Source organism: Chamaea fasciata, unplaced genomic scaffold, assembly GCF_029207755.1.
Source record: "Chamaea fasciata isolate MVZ Bird 193981 ecotype frontalis unplaced genomic scaffold, bChaFas1.0.hap1 SCAF_7, whole genome shotgun sequence".
Lineage (NCBI taxonomy): Eukaryota > Metazoa > Chordata > Aves > Passeriformes > Sylviidae > Chamaea > Chamaea fasciata.
Genome location: NW_027094092.1, coordinates 13,042,578 through 13,060,093, shown reverse-complemented (window position 1 = coordinate 13,060,093; position 17,516 = coordinate 13,042,578). Strand labels below are relative to the sequence as shown.

At 38.1% G+C, this 17,516-nt stretch overlaps 1 protein-coding gene and 1 long non-coding RNA gene across 9 annotated transcripts in view; one reads left to right on the top strand and one right to left on the bottom strand.

Annotated features, from left to right (window-relative positions):
- Positions 1-16,552, bottom strand: part of LOC136292206 (uncharacterized) — a 34,412-nt gene extending 17,860 nt beyond the window's left edge. Inside the window, exon 1 of the long non-coding RNA XR_010721853.1 lies at positions 16,470-16,552. This is a non-coding gene — a long non-coding RNA (uncharacterized lncRNA). The remainder of the gene's footprint in view (positions 1-16,469) is intronic.
- Positions 1-17,516, top strand: part of SOX6 (SRY-box transcription factor 6) — a 368,657-nt gene that overhangs the window by 243,837 nt on the left and 107,304 nt on the right. The gene's annotated exons all lie outside the window — the stretch shown is intronic.

Genomic DNA, 17,516 nt, shown 5'->3' with positions numbered 1-17,516 from the left:
AACTGTAACTCTCAGAGGAAGCCACTTGCTGCATCTCTTGGGCCGATAGCTCTAGACTCTTTGTTGGCTGAGTTTATGCTCCTCCCAATGCCTTTCCACGATTTATGTCCCATCTCTGTGGCTGAACTGCAGGAGTCCCCCACAGCTTGGTGGTGGGTGTTGCCCCTGTGAGTGAGGTGGGTAGGTGTGCACCATGGAATCCATCCTGCTCAGCCCTTTGGGCCTCTCTCGGAAGGAAGACCTAGGTGTGAGAGCAGTGGAGCAGCGTCCACCTGACATGGGATCCAAACTTTGCTTGGATGTGGCCTGAATCCAGGACTGTGTGAGAAACAGCTGAGCACAGGCTCAGTCTTACAGAGGCACAGCAGGACATTTTAACCCTCACATGTAAGGAAAGCTTGACCTAAGTGTTACTCTTTTACCCAGTACTCACTCATCGATCACATCTTGCATTTGCTGTGGTTCTTGGACTGCTACTCCAGATCAGAGGAATCTTTCTGGGGAAAGGAAGTCCCAAAGTTCCTGAAATCTCTGTTTGCCTCAGCAGAAAGCGCAGAAATCAGTAGCTACATGGTCTGATTCACTCTCAGTTTAGTAAGATAAGCTCACAGAAAAGGGGGCATGAGGGCTGGCAGGAGAGCAAGCAGAGGAACAAGTGCCTGGGAAAGGAGAGGGATTGCAGAGAGACCACTGGGCTGGGAAGAATTTCTGCTTTTAGGAGGGAGGTGTCACATCCTGCAAGAGGCGTTTAATTGTCAGAGTTTTTAGCTTTTTCCTTCTGAAATCTGCTGTTACAAAGGTTGTCTGTGGCATGACAGTTCTGTGAAGGGACCTTGCTGTAGTGCATGGCAGCAAGAGAAGAAGGAGCTTCACTTTATAGAGCTGTCAGGTTGGCAATTTGAGTAGAAAAGGAAGATACTAGATTTGTATTGTTAGCCTGATTGCCCCTGGAAATGAGCTCTGTGCAGCTCTGCCATGTGCATTGAAGTGCATGTGCCACAAACTTTTGGTGGATTTCACTGGAATTTGATAGAAAAAGAGATGTTTCAAGTAGAAATGAGTTCTTAAAAGCTTGGTGAAAGCAGACAGCTAGACTGAGGTGAGGGTTTTTTTTTTCCATACTCCTTCAGACAGGTTGGGTTTCTTAGACGTATATTTACATGAAAAGTATCTGTGTGAAAACTTGCTGAATGAGAGCATCCAAAAGGGCGGAAACCCTCTCAGTACCACAATCACAGGAAAGGCTTCACTTCAAGCTTTCACCTCAGCAGACAGTGAAGTCAAATTCCTTAAAGTCACAAATCCATTGGCTGTATTTGCCCTTGAACCTGTGAAACCTCTCATGCCGCCTTTTAACAGTTTGCACTCCTGAAGCAAACAAGGACTGGAGATATTCCCTGTTGTTGGTTGATCTACGACCTACGGCCTAGTAACACTTCCAAACAAAATCTGTCTACTTGGAATAAATATTGCTGTGGAAAACATCTCAGGATTGGAAGACAAGAGAAATTGCTTTCAAATTATGATCTCAGAGTGTTTCCTGTAGTGAGAGAAAAGTCATGAACTAAAAATGTCTGATCTTTTGGTTTCCATTCAGTACTTCAAAGAGGGATTATTGGTGTTTTAGAGAAGTATTTAAAATGCATATGCGAATACACAGGGGTATAAGTGAAAATATGGAGTAGCAGTAGAAAAAAGTTATAACACCCTTGAGTTTGGGATAGCTTCTTTAACTGAAAAATCACAAGTGGATTATACACACATCACACCATCAAAGATATTGAATTTGTTTTGGCAAAAAACATGCAGAAATATTAAGTAGAGTGGTGGGAAAAACTGGAAAAAATGAAGAAAGTTCTGAATAATAAAAAATACAGTATTTATATAGGTCATTCCTTTATGCTGACAGAAATTTTTACTGGGGAGTAGTTCTAGTCTTATATGGTTACAAGAACATGAGTTTCTTCTGAGTAATTTTATAATTAATAGGAGGAGAATTTTAGGTAAAATAACGTGAGAACTTTACTGTGATGCATACAGACAGTGTAAAGGTGGGAAATAGATACGTATGCATGACAAGTCTCTCTCCGCCGGGTGTCTAAGAAATCCTCTTTCCACTGTCTATTAGTTTGTTCTGCCATTTTTCCTTTGCTTTTTTCACTTCAATATTCATTGCTACAGTTATGGAAAAGGGGTTAGTGTACAGTTTTTTGACTCATTCATTGTTTAAAAGTGCATTAAAATCAAAAGTATAATCAAAGGTCTGAAGAAACTGAAATATCTGAACAGTGATGTTTCAAAAAGATTTGTTGTTAATGGTCTTTCATTTTAAAATAGCCTGATTGTATAATTTATTTCTTGAATTAAAAAAAAAATATAGCTACAGCTAATTCATACAATCATCCCCCAATTCAAGCATTTAGTTCTACCATATACCCAAGGTATCCTGAATGGTCAAACTACACATCTAATCTTGCTTCTTGCATACACATACACTGCATAAACTCTGCCCAGCTCTACTCTACCAGACCATTTATCCAGTTATCAGGGATAACTGGTGACAATATAAACCATGAGAAAGAGAGAAATTCATAAGCTTCCTACCTGTCACCAGAAAAACAAGATTAAAAATACAGTTTAATAGTGTGTATTTAATAGTGTATAATAGTAGTTCTTGTGTTGCTGGTTATATGTAGCAAGTGTGTACTTGTGAAAGGACATAAAAATAAAAATCAAAGGTTTGATAGATTATTTTCAATATACTTATAAATCTGAGCAATTGGTTAGGAAATATGGAAGAAAGATCTCATTCCACTTCTGAAATTAGCAATTGTCCTCTAAAAACACATTATCCTGTTGTTTAAAACTTATCAAAAAGCCATTTACTATTTCTTGGAATTATTTTTTCCCCCTGAAATAGAAGACATTGACTACAGGTCACTGATAGAGCTGAACTGAGGCTATTGGAATGGTACTGTAGTAGAGTCAGTCCTGTTCAAATGTCATGGATGTTTTGTCGTCGTAGGGATGATCTTAGACTCTTCAGTCACTATTGCTTCTAAGAAGCAAGGGATGTTCCTCTCCCTAAAGAACTGCAAAATCTTGCTAGATAAAACTCAAAAGAAGGGTTATAGAAAGGAACTTTTATTTATCCTATTTTTCAGGCAAGAAACTCAGACACTTAAGTGGGTTGCTCAGGGTCTCACAGGAAGCCTGGGTGGAACTGGGAATTGAACACAGATAACCTGAGCCTGAGTGGAAGACCACTTTAAAATGTTTTAGAATGTGGCTTTATTACCTATTAAGTAGGGACAGAATAACGTGGGAGATATGAACTGGGGAACATGCTAGGTACATAATATATCTTCAGTGGATGTGCACGGTGTTTTCCAGGAGAGTATAAACTTGGTTGCTCTTTCAGGCACAGGTTAATATCACTTATAATGTGTCTCAGTACACTGAGCATACACTGGAAAACACTAAAGAAAGGGAGTTTTTAGATTGCTAATGATTTCCTTTTAAGGAACATGTGACTAAGGGCTGAGAGAATTTGCTGCTGAAACTGCTTACTACAAGCCTTTGAAAATTCCCTGTCTAGTTATTCACATAGGAAATATCTGGTTCCAGGCATACTTGGCTGTGCAGGCTTCCATGAGTACCCCATATTTATAAAGGCTGTTCATTCAGGCCTTTGAATGGGAGCAGTTGACAGAAAGAGTCATTTTTATGAATTCTTTTTAAGTATTTAGTGAACTTGACTCTTGACTTTTGCATTTGATGCTTCATTGTGATTCATACAAAGTACAAAAGCCATATGCTACAGAGATGGATGAACACAAAGATGAAATATCACCAACTCATTTAATTTTTAGTATCACTGATCCATCCTTTTTTTGTTTTGTTTTGTTTTGTTTTGTTTTCACTAGTGATAGTATTTTTACTCTATACCTGCCTATAAGTTTTGCATCTCTTAGGCTGTCAGTTTCTTATCCTTCATGAAAAACTACACTCACTTAAGGCTGTATTCTCAGAGGCTTTTGGAAAGTGGCCTGGAAAAATTGTTTGCATGCCTGTTAGCACTAGCAAAATCCCAAATTGTCTCTGTTAGTGAGTGTGTCTAAGCCTTCAGTTCTTTTCTATGATTTTCTGTAGTACTTGAGAAATATTTTATCACTACTACTCTTTCAACCAGTAATACTCATCTGTTACTGGAATTCTTTTAATTTCACCCTTAGCAGGATTAATTTACATGCTTCAAACTTAACTAGAATGTATTTAAAAGTCCGGAAAGTGATTTTCATGTGAGGCTGGCATGATTTCTGACTTTGGATCAGCTAGCTGTTGCTTCACTTTGAGTAATTCAACAAAAAAATGAAGAAGAGGTTGTACAAATCCTTGCAAAATGAAATCATCCAGTTTCCTAGAGCTCTGCTTTTTAATTATCCTTCTCTTTGCTCAGGGAATGGATGAAAATAAATTTCATGTATGATAACTGTTATGTATATTTCAGAACGACGTATATTCAACTTGCCAGAGAAATCCAATGCAATTATTGCTTCCAAATTTCATTAAAATATCTTGAGCATCTTACTGACGTATTTTAATGTCCTGATACTCCTCAGACTAGCCTGGTTTTACTCTACCAACTTCCTGGGCACAGTTTGTGGCAGAAGCAATTAATTACAACAACTTTTCAGATGAAGTGAAAATAATTTAGACATATAATTCCAAAGTACACTTGCAAATGAGGCACCAAATTGTCTAGGTTAAAAAATTTGAACCTTCAGTTTATTGCACCAAAAGCATGTGGATCCCTAAAGTTTGTTCATTTTTAACTAATCATAAAATGCTGGGTTTATTAAAGTTGTGGAGAAAAGGTAATAGATGCACACAAATATATAGATAGGCAGAATTTAAAATACAAATTCCAAAGGAGTGAAGAGATAAAGATAGTCTGTCCTTTTGCTTCAACAATTTTGAATGTAGCATCAGTTTGGAAATTTGCATGTAGGCTAGTTGTGTCTGTATATGTAGGCATCCAAGAGCTCACATTTAGAGAAAATCATAAGCAAAAATTTGCCAAGATAAACCATAAAAATGTACATAAATAGTTCGTGTTTCTTACCACATTTTCTCTGCCTTTCTTCATGCAGACTGTTAGATGCCTTCTGAAATCGTTGTGCTAACTCAAGAGTACAAAGAACACCATATTGGTCTCGAGCATTTCAGCTTAATTGTTAACTGTATAGCTCAGAGCAAGAGAACCACAAACATCTAATATAAATGAAAAGGGGGAAAAGAAATCTCATGAAAAGGAAGGTCTAGTACCAGAAAACTGACAGAAACATGAGCAGCTAATTGCTGTAGGCTCCATACAACTTGGAATGACCTAAGGGGATATCAACAAATCACTTTCCACCGGAGTATAGTAACAGCAATGGCATAACAGTGAAATCACTGGCAAAAACTAGGGGAAAAATTCTTTTAAAGTATTGGCATTAGCATGTTAGTGAGCAATTCTTTTTCCATTTTAATGGTTATTAATGTCTCTGTTTGTGTTTAACATCTGCAAACCCTCCCTTCCCACTTTTCTCCCCAAAACCCAACTGGTGGTGTGGTAACTGGATTTTATGTGTCTATCTCCAACTCCCTTGTGAATCCTGAATAACTTTTTCTAATACTGACACCCATAATGTAACTTACTTGACACTAGTATTTCTATAATTTTTCTCCAGAAACTGAAGACACTGGATAAAAAGGAGTGATTTTGTTTTAAACCATAAGAAATTATTTTTTTTTTCCTCAATGGTGTGTTCCAGGTCGCTAATTTGTAAAAATGAAAGAAAATTGTCCAGAGTTTAAAAAAAATAATTAGATTGTTTTACAATCATTGGTGAAAGACAGCATGTAAAAGAATTTGGAAATATCCCTAGTAAGGGCCATTCTTTTTTACATTTTGCAGAGCTCTCCAAACCCATAAGCTAAACCAATTTTTGAATGTGATGACAGATAAGTTTCCCAGCAATTCTATTTGGCCACTGCTAAATATTTAGTGGTAGATTTTACATTGTTCACATGTTTTGTTTTCTCATGGGCAGTACTGAACCTCAAATATATCACTGGGATTTTTGCTAGGTAGCTTAGTTGAAGAAACAGATTTCTCTGTGATTTAACTATAATATTGGTTGAACAACATTAACTGGGTGGTGTGCAGTGAACCATTTTACTTTGGGAAAACAATGCTTTCTTTTCCTCCTCCTCTGTTACCCACATGTTTTGCCAACATTTGTTGCCATTTTAACTGAGGAGAATTCAAACCTTTCCTGAATCAAACTTTTCTTTTTCTTTCAACTCAGTTGTTCCATTTTTAAATGCTGCTGGTGCAGCAGTTACAGCTTGATTTTTGGAATACTATCAATGGATTTTGCTACGGTTGTCTATCTTAAAGCACTTATTTCCAGTGCATCTCCAGCATCATGCCTGCAATTTGTTTTCAGTGAACTCAGGCAACAACATAGGTCTGTAATCCAATTCTGAAACATTCTTTACGTGAAACTCCCTCTGTGCTTTGCACAGAAACTGTTGCTGACAGAGTTGTAGCACCATTATGTTTTAAGTCTTTCTTTAAAGGCAGTACTCTTTATTTCTATCAAAGACATGAATACTTGTGTAGAACTTTCCCAGTTTTATCAAAAAGATTTTTTTTTCCTGAGTCATCTAGGTGGGAAAAATAAAAATTATATATATATTCAATGACCATTCCTGGTAGCCCATTAATCTAACTATAAGATAGAGTTGCTATAGCCCCAAATGTTTTATATATTTGAAAAAAAAACCCCTTTAGATTAGAGAAGAATAAAGACTACAGAATATATAAATTAAGGCAGTCCATATTTAATAAATATTTGTAGGTGCAAATGTCTCACTCTTGCAGAATCCACTTTTGAAATGATCTTTTATTTTTAAATGATCTCATGCCAGCCACAGGTACAGCCATATTTGTGGTTTCCCCCAGATACTGAATGATGTTCTGTAGTGGGGTCAAGCGCTCTCATGACATTTAACCATTGGAAACGAAAGAAAACATTTGTGGTGTGAAACAACGGCACATACTTGACCCTCCAAAGTATATCCATTTATAAATGGATAAAAGTGACTATTTAAAGTTGTTTTATAAGGCAACCACTGTGCTGGCCGAAAACCCCTAATTTACTGTTTGAGAAAGCAAATGATGTGTGGGTACAAGAACATGCATTTTTTAAAAAAGATCTGTGGTGTTCCTTGTGTTGCATTTGATCTTAGTGGTGAAACAACAAACCCTAGTTTTAGGAGGATGTTTCTGCCATCCTATTTTCAATTCACCATTATGTGTTAAAATAACCATTAGTTTCAAGTGAACAATCCCAGCCTTGCTTTCAATGGTTGCTCAGGCATTTCTTTGAAGCCAGTTTATAATTTCTTTGTTTGTTTTGCGTGAAGGGTGCAGCCATAGATGTAGATTAGCTGAGGCTGGTGGTGCCTCAGTCACAGTCTCTTCAGGGTCCTATTTGCAGTGGGGAAGAGGATGAATAAATAAGAGAAAGTCCTATTTCACCCCCTTTTCTGGTCTCCTTATGCATCTGGAAAGCTGCATCGAAACTGTTGTTTAGGCTGCTACAAGAAGGTGTATTTTCACTCATCTTTGCTTTCCCATTCAAAAAAAAAATATGGCAATGGCACCCAACCTGGTTTTATTTGATTTTATTTAATGCCCTTTGATTTCAAGCCTAATTATAGGTTATAAATAGCTTGTAAACCTTAGTGTCAAAGTGGACTTGTTGTTTCCATACCGGTGAACTCTCCAAAGGTTATAAAATAAGAGAAGTTTCATTGGTTCTCAAGCAAAACAAATAGGTGCTAAAATGTGGTTGTGAGGCATGGGAGGTTTTCAGAACGTCTTTTTAAACAATCTGGACATAAACAGAGTAGTGGAAGACAACTACAGTAAAGATAGCTCTCTTGATCCATCTACAAGCTTTTGTCAAAGAAAGCTGAACTATGACTAAATCTGTGAGTGGTATGAATTATTAGGTGATGAATTTTAAAAGTAGTGTCCAGATGTAAATAGTGAAAGCATCCAAAATATTACTCAGCAGCTGCAAGAGCTATAGGAAAAGCTGACATGACAAATTTAGTCATTTCTTAATCACTTTCGTTAGCCGGTATTGTCAGTTCCAAGAGGCAAATTTTCATCTTGATTTACGCCTATAATAGAAATGGCTGAAAACTGAAAAGTTCTCGAAACTGTTTACTTACAAAACACCTTTTAAGTCATTTTGGAAGCTTCCTATGACCTAGAAGTAATGTTCCTTGCACATGGGGTGTTCAAAAAATACACTTTTAGACAGTTTATATCAACAAAGCATTTTTTCTGCCTAAAACAGTGACCTTAACATGTGTGCAAGTGGTAAAAACAGGCTTAAATGTATTATTTACGGCTATAACAAAATTTATTAATTAGCTACCTTTGGTTTAAATAAAATTGATTGTTAAAGCAGAAAGTAGAGGTTGGTACGAATTCTATTCTGCAGCAGCTTTCAGATAAAAGAAGCAGTGACCCAACTCATTAGCCCTTTGATTTAATATATTGACACTTGGGTACGAATAATTCCGTTTAGTGGCTTCTGCTTCCCAGGGATCAATTTAATTAGTTATAAAATGTGACTTCATGTCAGGAGCCAGAAGAAATGCTGACGTTAAATAAAGTCGTACGCAATTTAAACAATAAAGCTATCGATGCCTGGTTAAAAGTTAATGATGCACAAAAAATGGCTTAATAGACACAACCTCAGCAATGAAAGTGATGGTAGGAAAATTAAGCTAAGTGGATGAATGAGAAATGGTGATGTTGTTGGATTGTTAAAACAAATTCGTGGATGGCCTGATGGTTCATTTCATAGTACTGTATGTTTCTGATTTAAATACATGTTTGAGGCTAAGCCTGTACTTTTGTATTAGGAGTGACAAGACGTGGTCTGAAACCTTTCTCCTTTAGATTCTAGAAAAGGACAAGACAATTTACCTGTGCACATTCATCTTTAATATGTCCCCCTGGGATATCTTGGAATGACACAATGTTAACCATAATGGCCTCCTATTATAATATTACAAGTACTAATATTTGCACAGTTGGTTGAGACCCCAGTCAGGATCACTGTCATATTCTGGTAGGTGCTGCTTACACAATGTACAAATAAGGAAGGACAGTTCATGCCCTGAAGAAGGGAAGAATTTAATGTTAAAGTACTATATCCTTTCAAAACCCATTTAATGCTGTAGATGTAATCTACTTATGTTATCTATGTAGAGTAAGAGGGTTTAGTGAAGAAAATAACAACCCAGAAAATTGTGGGAGTTACAGTTTGCCCTTTTTTTTTTTCATTCTGTCACTCCTTATGAACACACAGATGGACTAGAGTCCTTCTGAATTATGATTCCATTGTTTTCTCATTTCCTGGACTGCTTTGAGCATGGCAAGGTAAAATCCTTGCTAAATGTCTTAAATAACAGCCTGCAAATCCATATTCAGACACTGGGCCAAATTCATAAAAAGTAGTTCTTGTCTTTTTATGGGTAGCACACAAGGATTTTCCAGGTTACTGTGTGTTGTTTCTATTTCTGTGAAACATTGCTCCAGTTTAATAGTGAATTGGCATGCTCACCTCTTTTAAAGATGTACAAACACTTGGCTGAATATGCTGAATAGATGCTAGATCAAAAAAATATGGACAAATGAGATACCTTAGCTTAAAAATGTACATTAGACAAAAGGTGTCTGACCTAGAAATTATTACTAGAAATAGCACAAAGAGCTTTTCATTTGTTTGTAATTTATCACTTTTAAGATGAGGCTGGAGTTAGTCCACCTGTGAGGAAAAAAACTGATACCAAAATGACCTGATGTTGAGCTGAGCCACGTTATGTTTCAATTTCTAAGAATCCTTTCAGGGGCAGACAGATTCTGTTTAGGGAGACCAACAGTGAGAACGGACAGTAGCAAACGAGGCAATTAGATAATAATTTTTAACAACTGCACACAATCTGATTCACCCACAGACTTCTGGAAAGCTGGGAGGGGAGCAGCAGGCAGCAGTTATTACCTGCTAAAAGCATTAACAGTAGCTACGGTAACTCGCTGCAACACAGAGGGGATATGCCTTAGAATAAAACCTCTGTGTGTCAGAGGGATTTTCAGACTGCACAAGAGTTATGTTTTTTTTGCTAATGTTAGGCAAACTGTTTTGTCTTTGCATTGACTTTACATTGGCCGCAGCCTACACAGAGGGAACTGCTGGAAAAAAGGGGGACATTAATACTTTTTACTGTGTGCGGGCCAGCCAGTAGTTAGAGAGGGGGCCCATGTTTTCTTAGGGCTCAGATGGCAAAGCTAAGTATTCAGCCTACGGCAGGAAAAAAGTGCCTTTTTTGTTTTCTGGCTGGAGAGTCCAAGCATTCCCAAAGGAACACAATGAATGGCCCATTTTGTCTGACACTGTTTCGTAGACATAGAATTCTTGTTTTTTCATAATTATTCTTGCCCGTCACTGGGTGTGCACATGACATTTGAGCGTGTTTTAAAGTCTTAACACACTCATGTGCCTGCAATAAAGTTACTCATAACAATCCAGGCTTTCTGCAGACAACAGAGCAGGGTCTGTTGTTTTCACAAGTCACAGCAGCTGGGAGGCAATTGTGAAGACAACAGCTTAATCTAGCTGGAAAATACAGGAAGAAGAGAATATACACTCAATTTCCTTCCATATTATTGCAAACAATGCAGAGGGCTTTTTTTGTTGTGGCTTTTTCTTTTCTTTGCTCTGGGTGGTCTGACTGAAAATGTGAGTGGCATAAAACACACTAGTAAATGTACTTTGAATTTTCAACTTGTTGCATTTCTGTGTTCATGCTGATGTGTCTAAATCTGTTAAGGGGTGAGAATATTAATCTACATGAGCACTTTAAAAGTCATACAATAACAGCCTTATTTTGACCTCATCTACACAGTGTTTACACTGGTGTTCGTTTACAGCATATGTTGCAGTAGCTTCTGAGTTACACTAGTATAAATGAAAGTGGAACCAGGAACTTAGTAAAAATTTGGTTGCTGAAAACATCCATTTTAAACAACTTTATTGAAAGAAAAGATAAAGCTAGGCAGTCTTAGACATTTGAAAGTTGTGTTTTAGCTTCTGTGTAAAAGGACAAGGGCACTCAGCAATTTGTTTCTTTATTGCGTGCTTCTGAATCTGTAGATTAATCATATTTGTAAATGCTTCATTTATTTCAGAAGCACATTTACAAACAAAGCATGCAATAAATTATCATGCAAACTCAGTTAAAAAGCATCATAAGTTGGCAGTGATCAGATAGTTTTTATCCTAGCTATATTTTCTACTGAAGTTTTGTGAAATATAAGGGAAATAGTATTTTGTTTTCTTAACGCAAGGGATGAAAAGTGAAAAGGAGCATATGCTCCAGTTATTATGTCAACACCAGAAGGAGTAAAATGCAAATTAACAGGAATTCTATTTCAGAGGTGGGGGTAGCTTAGCAGTCACCATTAGATGTGGTTTCAGCGAGGGTAAACATTCCTTTTAAAGAAAAGGTGATATTTATCCATTTGCAGTAAAGGTACCTTCCTATCCTGCTCTTGGGAATGCTACATACAGCAGATTTCCAGTAACCATGGCAGACAACTCAGATGGGAAAGATTTTTGTTATGCACAGCACAGAGGTTATAGCAGTGAGTAGTAACAGCAAAAGCCAGTCAGACAGTGAGTTTGGAAAATGAATGAGAGATTTGAACATGGTCCAGGCTTCCAGGAGGGAGATTTGAGATGTACCCTGAAAAAACTACAATATGAGTGCTGAGATGAGCTGGGTTTGTACTGCTGTTTGTAACAGAGCAGCAAACAGCCCACTCCCACGTGCATCAGCCACCTGTGAGATGCACAAATGGATGAAAGTGCAGTGGGCATTGCTCTATTCAACTACAAAATAAAGCAGACAGATAGGAATAATATCACAGAGACATCTGATCTATTCTAAAATGCATGGGTGGACATTTCTGGGTCTAAGCACTAAATAATTCCTACATATTACTGACCAATAGTAAGCAAAACCTCTTTCTCTGTTTTCCTTAAAATATATTACCACACCTCTCCCCTTCATGTCCCTTACAAATGCAGTACCAGTGGGGTCAAAAATAATGTGGATAAGCTGGTCTGTCCATCTCACATTAATGCTGTTCAGTCCTTTTTCCCTCCCATCTCAGAAATTCTTTACTGGTATTCTATGTCCTTGTATTTTCTTTAGTTCCACTTTTGGAATTAGATTGATTTATAATGAGAAAAGAAACAAAAAAGCCCCAACCGTAACAACCTAAAAGGTATTTTCAAAGAGGTACCTAAACTGAAATAGAAAATTACATGCTGAAAAGTCTTATTTACCTGAAAAGATGGTGGAGAAAATCATGGGCTAACAAAACAGGGAGTTTGGGTAAGAGAATTGTTTACTCTGAAGACACTTGAGTGCAGCAGGAGGGTTTTAGAAAATCGCAATTTTAATTTGTTTCAGCTGCATGTGTCTATCTTAAAAACCAGATGTTTGTAGGTGTCCTCATTTCCTTGATGTGGTGCTACTTTTATGTCTAAGCTTTTCCTGAATTTGTGACAATGACCATCCTAAAGACAAGAAAGCCAAATGTATGTTCACTATGGCCGCCTTCCTTATAATGGAAATTTATTGACAATTTTGGGCATCACTTTCTTGATATCAGTGGCCTAAAAAGAAGAATTTACTGCTGGATAGCTGTCTTGCATACAAGAAAATCTATCCCCCAAAACAGAAAAAGTGAGAGCTAATGCTAAGAGTTTTGTAATGAGATTGAAGGCGAGAAGTGAAGAGATTGAGAGAAGGAGAAAAAAATTATTTGATAAATAGAAGAGACAGAAAGAAATCCAGCAATAATAAATGTGAGTGATAGAATGATTTAAAAAACATTTTCTTTTTGTTACTCAAATAACTATGATTAGCCCAGCTGGCTTGCTAACTTCTTCACTCAGCAGCAAACCTGTTAAATGTATCATGCTCGAAGTACAACTCCAGATAAAGGTGGTCTGCCCAGAGTAAGCGTTGCAGAAACACAGGTTTTATGTGTCCCAGGAAGTAATTTAAATGGAGACTATCCAGGAGTACAGCAGGGGAATTGTATAAATGGATGGATCTAAGAACACAGAAATCCAGAGTCAGGGATTTGGAAAACAAGAGGAAAGCATGTTCTACATATATAGATATATGTAAAATATATGCCTAGTTAAGATTATTTGTAAAGAATATATGCATAGAAATGTGTTACAGATATATGTACAGATCTGTCTATTCTATATGTACCTGTGTATATGTAGAATATGCTTTTATATTTATAACACTTACGTATTTATATATGTAGAGAAAGAGATACTAACTTTTATTAAAAAAAAAAAAGTCTAATAGGAAAGCTTCTGCTTGTTAAGATGTGTGACTTTGTCATGGCAAGTGCGACACACAAGCTTCCACAGTCCACTTTTTAGGAGAAAACAAATTTCCCTGAAGATATCTTCAGTGTACTTACTGTTCACCTGTGGACATGGTGCTGGAGAACTAAGGTGCTACAGGTACACAGTCTGAAATATTTTGCAGTTGTTTCTTGTGTAGCTGAACACCAAAATACTGTGCTTCAAAATGGAGTACAGCAGCTCACAGGTAAACATAGATGTAAGAACTGGAACGGAGCTATTGCAAGAAGTTTTTTTCTTCTGATCTGATTTTGGAAGCCTATTTGGATAGGTACTTTTGTAGAAATCTTTCTCTTTCTTCCTGATTACCCAACCTAACGACCAAAATTATGACAAGGATAACTTTCTGGATCTGGATGTCACTAGATACAATGGACACGCCATTGCAGCTCACAATTTTGCAAGATTTTATTAGGTTAGACTCATCTGTTGGACTCTCTACCACCAAGTCAGCCCTCATCCTTACTCTTTTTTTTTTTCTTTCTCTGTCTCTCTTTCATTCATCTTCCAATGAATAAAAAGTGTCAGCACTAACTAGTTCCTACTTTGGGAAAAAAGTAGTACTTCAGCTGCTCCTGCAAATTCTTTCACCCTCTGAGCAGTGATTAATATACAGGTTTAAGAAGAATATTTAAACAAAACCTGGAAAAATAGGAAAAGAGCAAATATGCAAGCTAATGGTGTACCCTGAGGTGAGCAAAATACATTTTTTTAACAAGCCAAGCATAGCAAAAAAGCTATTCTACAGTGAAATTAATAATTACCAGAAAGATTTGCTAGCATTATTGTTGTATCCTTTATGAGAATATGAGTAACATGTTTAAAAAACATGGGAAGTGTGAATCAAAGCCCAAAGATTCAAAACGATCTCTAATTTTTAATGTGAATTCTTTTCATATGCCCCTGGTGCATAGACTGAAATACAGTCTGTGGATAACAACTGCTTTTAGAGTGGTGCCACTTAACCTGAAAATTGTATCTGTTCCTCTGGTAGTACAGATTTCTAATTTCCTTTACCATCCTGTTTTAACAAAGCTTTAAGGTAGGAGGGCATCTTAGTGCCACATGTAGTAGGTGCCTGGCTATAATACATGATTTTAGCTCCAAATATTTTCTGAAGGCAAGGTTTGTTTATTAACTGAGCCCCATGCTGAGATTCAATCAATCTAATACGGGCTTAGTTTGAACATTCAAACGTATGCCCATACATCTTGGGCATATATCTTACATAATGATGTTGGCCCCAGACATCTTTCTGGGTTTGTTTATGTCTGTTATGGATTCCCCTCATTATCCATGCTGTTTGAGGGATTCCCTATGGATTCAGCCAGTTTATTGCATACTTTTTTAATTTTATGCCAAACTGAATTTTCTGAGTGGCAGCTCGTAGGGTAGCTCTGTTACAGCTTCCTCTGAAACCCAGAGATGAATGCTGTGATTAAGGTTAAATAAAATAATATGGAAACCAACATGCTGCAAAAGGGTATGGAAGAGAATGCCCCAGGAGAGGCAGGAGGGTTATAGAAGTAATGTGAACGATAAAACATTAAGATGTTGACTAGTCTTCCTGTTTCTTTTCCTTTTAATTATGATTATCCATTAGAGCAACAATTCGACGGTTTACAAGATCTTCCTTATTGTGAGCATCTATATTAATAACACTGGGAAAACTCATTTATTAAATTTGACTAGAGTGAAGGGATGTTTCAGTGTGCCAGTTGCTGAGCACATCTGTGTGCGCACACAACTCCCAGTAACATTAACTGGAGGTGCAGATGCAGATGGGCAGAGAATGGAGTCTTAAATATAGAAAGACAGGAATGCTGTGGGCCACAGTGTTCCTGGGAGGCTGTCCTGCTACACCGGAGTAAGTTTCTGAGGCCCTCCTCCTCAAGCATTGCCCTTCTCAGATTCAGTATATAGCACTCATTTAGTTCTTGTAGCAGAGTTTACTGGGAATAATATATGGCCAGAAGAAACTCGGGCTAAAGGACAGGTTTTACTTATAAAGCCTCTGCATTATGGAAAAGGTTGTTTTCAATCTGAAAACTCAGATTTATAAACACTTAATTCATCAGTTCCCCGTGCCTTTCATTTGAAATAAACAGCCAGCAATATTATTTTAAAATAAGGCAGAAGGTGTAACAAAAATGAAGTAATGTTTTGAGAAATAGGTGATTGATGATTAAAAAACAGAGAGAGAAGGGGTGGGGGGTGTCAGTCCGGCATTCATTAGTCAGGCAAAACTTTGGTTTGAGCATGCATTAAGTCAGGAAGACCAGACAGTGTGTCTGGAAAATGATTCTTTCTTTGAGAAGTAGTCTCTCAAAAAATATCCCCTTGTTTCTTAAAAGTAAAGGCATCCTTTGACTGACTTAGTTGTTTTATAGCTATTGATGCTAGAGAAAACAAAAGAAACTTTAAAACCTGGAAACATAAACATCATTGAACCATCCCCTTTAAAAGAAAAAAAAAAAGGAAAGAAGAAAAAAGGAAGGGGGGGGGGGGGGAAGGGGTTGGTGTGGAGGGAGAGTGAAAAAAAGAAAAGAAAGAAATCACAGTGGATGTTTTCCAGGAGGGCACATGCTATGCTGTGTAAAGGGGGCTAGTGTAACAAGAAGTCATCTATTCTTGATTTCTTGAGACAGCTAGAGCTTTGTGCCTTGTGTAGTTTCTACGTTTTAAGAGCTTGTTCTGTGTAGCAGAAATAATACAATAAATGGGTTTAACCACATTTGTCTCAGCTAGACAGTCTGCTTTGTCAAAGATTGCTGGTACAACATAAACAAATTATGTGTTTGTAGCGCTTTTCAATGAGAGCCTATCTAACAGAGCGGAGATTGTGTTTCGGCAGCTGTAGATTTAATCTCCTACCTGTCAGTTAAAGCAGGCATTTCCTGAGCAGATAAGGCCTGGCTGCGGAGGAGGAAGCGGCCACAGCTGGACAAAGGGCCATTGTTATTGCCCCGGAGCGCGGCGCGGCTCCGAGCCCGCAGTGACGGCCCAGCCGGGGGCAGCGCGGCGGAGCCGGCGGCCGGGCTCGGGAACCGCGGCCGCGCTGCCGCTGCTGCCGCTGCTGCTGCGGCTCCGCCGGTGCTGCTGCGGCTCCAGCGCCCGCCGAGCCCAGCCCAGCCGGGAGGAATCGCCCCGCAGTTCCAAGCGGGAGTCACTCCAACCTGAGCGCGGTCACCGCAGTCACGGCCAGGCTCCGTCCGCCAGCCCCAAGGCGCGCCTGGAGTTGTGACAAACTGGGGGAAGCCAGAAAACGGGAGCATTTGGCGTCCCTTCCCGAGTTGTCAGGATCCTCTGCAGGGAAGGCAGCGCAGCAGTGTGGTTTTGTATCTGAGCTATAGGTGTTGCTGGAATTTTAAAACCTAAAGTTGGATAAGAAGGAGCCGCTGTTCATTTTAGATATTTTCTGATTTCCTGCCTTGTTTTACCTTTCCAATGATTTTGCTCTTTCACAATGTTTTTGTAGATTAATCATAAGGTTGAGCAGCCCATGAAATCCACTGGGGTGAGAGCGGAGTTGGTGTAGGAAGCACGCAGGCTGTATGTACGGCCCTGGAAGTTTACAAACTCCGGTGCTAGTTCCCAAATTTGCAATAATTACCGTCTACCAGTGGTGGCAATCACCTCGGTCATACTGTGCAAACACACCAGTTCCTTGGATCCTTTTCTGAGTAAAGATGGTCAGATCATGCCAAAATCTGAGGAATCCTAGGAAGAGATGGAGCAAATTAATTTTTGCATGCAATCAGTATTCTGATTTGACTTTGATCTCTAGACACAGGAGTTTTCTGCATGAAGCTAGTTCTCCACATAATTGCCTTTGATAACCCTTTGTGTTTGGATCTAAACACTCCATAAACATCATATGATTTCTGGAAGTTATCTAGGTTACTATTCTGCATTAAATAT